We start from the raw sequence: 5,261 nt of genomic DNA on the forward strand, positions 1-5,261 counted from the left end.
CAAAACAGATTGTCCGTAAACCCATTTACGAATTGTCCTTACGGGAATATACACCGGACTTTCGACCGTAAACTCATGCAAGTATTCATTAAAGATTTTGTTAGATAGTTATCGAAAAAATATTCCAAATTAGTATTTTTTAATTTATGTTCCATTAGATAATTAAATTTACTTACTAGCATCACAAATTTAATAAAACAATTATGTAATCAATAAATAATAATAAATATAGAATGCTTTAAACTAAAATAATTTAAAATTCAAAAAAAGGAAAAGTTTACATCGTGATTTAATTTTTACATAAAATGCAAAATTTAGCAATATATTAATGTGGTCAGACTTACATGAATTTATTTTCAAAATTATACGGATTTCGCGTACCGATTCGCGAATCACCCGATGTGCATCAAGCACGCCGGAAGATGCACCCAATAGCGCCGGCGAAACGTTGTACAATAAAATAAATCAGTGAAAATACATATAAATATAATACAAGTAAAGAATTAATAAATTAAATACTTAAGCAGTTTCCTTTGGGAATTTTATAGTTGTAATTTTAATTTTATAAAAATATATCAAGAATAATTTAAATAAAATTAGACTGGTTATTAAACAGATTGTTAATTAATTTTCAAAAACGCATTGAATTCGGTAATTGGTTCATAAAGTAAAACAACATTTTCTACTAATGCCTAATTGGATTTTTGAAAGAAATCTAATTTTTGAATTTAATGAACTAGAAGTAACTTTAGACAATTTTGGAAAAAATGTGTGGAGTCCCAATAAATAAAAAACATTTGAATGAAAATGCAACCATATAAATTTATGAAAGAACTCGGTTATCTTTTGCAATAAATTATTTAGATTCAACATTAAAAATTTTTAATAGATAGTAATTAACTTCACTCACCAACCAATTTTGATTTACTGAATGTTCATCGCATCGACCCCAAACTTTAGTACTTCAATATAAAAAGATCTCATTTCCAAAATAATATTTTCAAGTTAGATCATCATCGATTTTCTTGCATATCTGTAAAATCCAAAAGAAAATTTTCCAACATAGTTATTTTTTTAATTGTAACAATTTATTCGTAGAAAATGAATCTTCAGGTCACAAAAATCATAATTACAATATCAAAATCATTTATTTGAATAAAAAAACACATCAATCAAAACTTCTTGTTGGATTTGTACAAATTTCTATTACAAATTAGTGAAAAATTGAGAAAAATATTTTCTAATTAAAGGTGTATTAATAATTCGTTACGAAAATAGAGTAAAATTACCTTCTCACCATGTTGTCCAAAGTATTATCAGAAGAATGTGAACTGTTCGCATGTTTCTAGTCATCGCTAAAAATAGATTGTAGACCGTAAGATTTTCCTACAACTCCGCTACAAAATATTCTTTATCATATCATCAAATGATATCTGAAAGTAGAAAGTAGTGACAGAAAATAAAAGAACCATTAATATTACCACAATTTTAGAGAATGGATTAAGAAGTTTACTTTAAAGAAACTGGAGTTCTATTCGTATAACTTTGCAACATAAATAATTCACAAATAAGTAAAAGTGAAAGTACGGAGTAGTATTCAGTACGTTACAATATGGAAAACGGGGATTTGCAGCAGGTGCACTCTTGCGGGGCTTTTCGGAACTATAAGTCTAGTTCACACTGGCCAAAATTTATAAAAGTTTAGAACAATAAACATTTTGGATAAAGAAATTAACATCTCAATAACAAATTGACTAATTAAGTTCAATAAAATTTCCATCCATTTAGAATTGAAAGAGCTTCATAATGACTTAAAAATATGAAAAATATGATTCTTGTAGCAATTGAAAAATAAAATTTGAGGATGGTTAAACAGACACAATTACCCCCAGAAGGTGGTTAATTATGAGTTTTGAAAACTTACTACCTGACTACTGAAATGGTTTTTTATTTCATCTCCTTATCATTTTAACTTCTTTCTCTATGGCTTGGCCAAGAAACTGTGAGACACCCGCATATGTTAAAGCAATTGTTTCCTCTGCAGATGCAAAGCTTTCCTTTCATTAGTCATATGCATTTCATAAGGCCCATTCATTGAAAGTTTAGGTCTATGTGCTGTCTCATCCTCAATATTCATTTAATCGGATATAACGTAAAATTTAAAACCATAACCATTTATCTTACCCAAATAAGCTAAGACGCTTTGCGTTACTTAGTTGCGTAATTTACTCATATAATCGTGAAAACTAAAGTGTTTTGGGTTATTAGGATTTTAAAATGTGCAGCAATAAGGTTCAGCCTTAGTCCATGCAAAAAAACAACCAGCTACGTCCATCTTTATGTATGAGTGATGAGGCAAAACTAGTCAAAATGAAATAATGTCTACGTTAAAAGGATTTTTTCATAATATAGTGGTTCGATATAGAAAGTAATGTATTAAAGAACAACTGGTAAACATTTACTTCTAGAGAGAACAGACAACATCGCAGATATAAGTTAATCCTCTATTATGAGTGTTGCGGTTTCAGTTAACAAAAAGTAGACAAGGAAATCTTTACAAACGCAAACGACCAGAAGAATAACTCCTCTGGACTTCACCACAAATTAATGTATTAAGGACGTCATTGTGACTGTCACCAAGTAAATCTATAACGTGTTGCCAAAACGGCTTATACCTGCATATTTTATATGTATACTTTTATGGCTTCTTGTATAAACATATCACGAAACCCTAAACTATGATATTACGAACAAAACGGCTAATTCGTGATATGTTTAAATCAGTTCATTTTTAGTAATAAATCCATAAAATGCAATTCAAATCCAGTCTAAAAATTTTTACGATACCTGCTCTCCTTGTCCTGTCTTCATGTCATAAGTATCCTTCATATGGGTACGTACTTCCTCATGAATGTCGTACCTACATGCTTATACGTAACAATATTGACATGGACAAAAATGTCCATGCTGATTAGTATGATCAGATGTGAATCGCGTTTCCGATCCCGTTGGATCTCGTCAGCACACCGTATATAGTTCCGATTGAACATAGACTAACTCTGCTTGCTGTCTTTAGACTGGGTTTAATGAATTACTACAAACAGTGTAGAAAACTGCTAGATCCATCCAAGGATGTCGACTTGTCGAACAGAACCCACTCGGTAGACACGCAACCAAACAAAACAAAAAGTTCATTTGGATTTCACTGAATCTCGTCAGCACGCCATTGGTAGTAGTTTTTATTATTTTCAAAAAATAGAAAGGGAGAACAGAAAATTTTATGTTTTCTACAATACTTTTATATATTGATCTTAAGCGTTTTTGTCGAGCAAGCAACAACGGATCGATAACGCGTCCTATTTCTAGAAACGTTACCACGTATTTATCGTGGCGTCTTATAAATTTTTCAAGAGATATTTTTAGATACCTACATTTATTTGCGCTCGCCGACAAAAGCGTGAATTGAATTTTTTATTTTATAAGTGGATTTTAAATCGGGGAAGAAAAATGTAGATATCTAAGACACATATGTATGTACGTAGACGTATGTATACGTGGGCTTCGGTCGTCATTACTTTAAAGAAAGTCAGTTAAGTCAGTCAGTCAGTTAAATAAAAAATACCTATTAGAGAAGGTTAGAAATGAAGAGGTATTAGAAAAAATAGAAGAACTGAGGATTCTATGGAACTCAATAAGATTTAGGTTAGAAGGACACCTTCTTAGGCAGGAAGGTCTAGTCAGAGACATATTAGAGGCAGAAACGGGAGTTAAGAGGAGTAGAGGTAGACCTAGATTAGATTACTGTTCGTAAATAGTTAAGGATGTGGGTTATTCTAGATTTAGGAAAATGCGAAGATTAGCTCAGGATAGGAAAAAGTGAAGGTGCGTGTCCAACCAGTCTTTCAACCTGACGACCTTGATGATTATGAAACATTTTAAGTGCATGTAAAAAATGCCAAAGTATACGGCACCTACTCAGATATGAAGACTAATTAGAGATATAATATAAGCAGAAACAGGAGTTAAGAAGAGTGAAAGTAGACCTAGAGGAATAAAGGTAGACCTAGATGAAATTAGTGTTCGCAAATAATTAAGGATGTGGGATGTTCTAGTTTTAGGAAAATGTGAAGATTATCTCAAGATAGGAAAGAGTGGAGATGCGTGTCCAACCAGTCTTGGAACTGACAATTCTATGATGATAGGATATAAGACAAACAAAAAAAAGAATTTTGGACAATAATACGTTATTTATTATTTCATTCTATTTATTTATATAATTACGTTAATGTCATATTGAATGCATATAATAAACAAAAGACTTAGTAATATATCTATTACCGTAGTTTATTATATACTTGGGGAAAGTAAAAAACAGAAAAGAAGTCATCAGGGCGAGACAAGACGGTGACCGTCTCACCACCTTGTATCACTACTGACTCGCTTCTAATTAATTGCTCGATCTCCTACGTCTGATTCTAAACGAAATCTGATAGGTGTAATTTTAAATAAATAATTTTAATTAAAANTTTAGTTTCCAATGTATAATAAATGAAATTTGAAATTCAACCAGTACAGCAACTACTGACGCAAACATTTAGTTTCCAATGGTTTTTTTCCAATGTATATCAATTGAAATTTGAAATTCAACCAGTACAGCAACTACTGACAAGACATTGGAAGAGGCACATCGCTACAGAAAGTAAATGAAGTATAACTTTATTCAGAAAATACTACAAATGGCACAGTGAACGCCATCTGTAGCACGATGTTACATTTTAGGATTACGTATGCTCCAACAAGGTCCACTTGTATGGATATCTACTTGCTGAAAACGAATCCCGGCGTAGCCGACCTCACGTGATAGGCACGTTAGCTTAATCGAATAAAATAATTCGAAGTGGTCTGTATTCTGTCGAAACTGCCAGACGGATTTCTTGAAGAGTTTATTCATTACTAGCTGACCCGGCAGACTTTGTACTGCCTCAATCGATAAATAAAAGACCTAAACTTTTGTATAAAATAAACTTGGTTGACAAATGTCAAATATTATGGTTGCGTTCAGAAATTTAATTTGTGACAAAACTTAAGATTTATCAATCTACATAAAAATAATCTGAAAGATAGTTAACAACTTTCATATTTATTCACCTTTTAAACCTTCTCTGGACTTCCACAAATAATTCAAGACCAAAATTAGCCAAATCGGTCCATCTGTTCTCGAGTTTTAGCGAGACTAACGAACAGCAATTCATTTTTATATA

General features: G+C 31.5%; 1 long non-coding RNA gene across 2 annotated transcripts; it reads right to left on the reverse strand.

The window, feature by feature from the left end:
* Positions 1 to 289: 289 nt before the first annotated feature.
* Positions 290 to 3,360, reverse strand: LOC108735151. Of its 2 annotated transcripts, none has more exons than XR_001937522.1 (3): positions 2,848 to 3,360; positions 1,290 to 1,433; positions 290 to 1,033 (listed from the first exon to the last, which is right to left on the reverse strand). It is a non-coding gene; the product is annotated as an uncharacterized LOC108735151 (long non-coding RNA). The 2 variants fall into 2 exon arrangements; XR_001937521.1 differs by lacking the exon at positions 2,848 to 3,360 and adding an exon at positions 1,482 to 1,572.
* Positions 3,361 to 5,261: the final 1,901 nt, after the last annotated feature.

This window comes from Agrilus planipennis, unplaced genomic scaffold (genome assembly GCF_000699045.2).
Source record: "Agrilus planipennis isolate EAB-ADULT unplaced genomic scaffold, Apla_2.0 scaffold102, whole genome shotgun sequence".
NCBI classification, from domain to species: Eukaryota; Metazoa; Arthropoda; class Insecta; order Coleoptera; family Buprestidae; genus Agrilus; species Agrilus planipennis.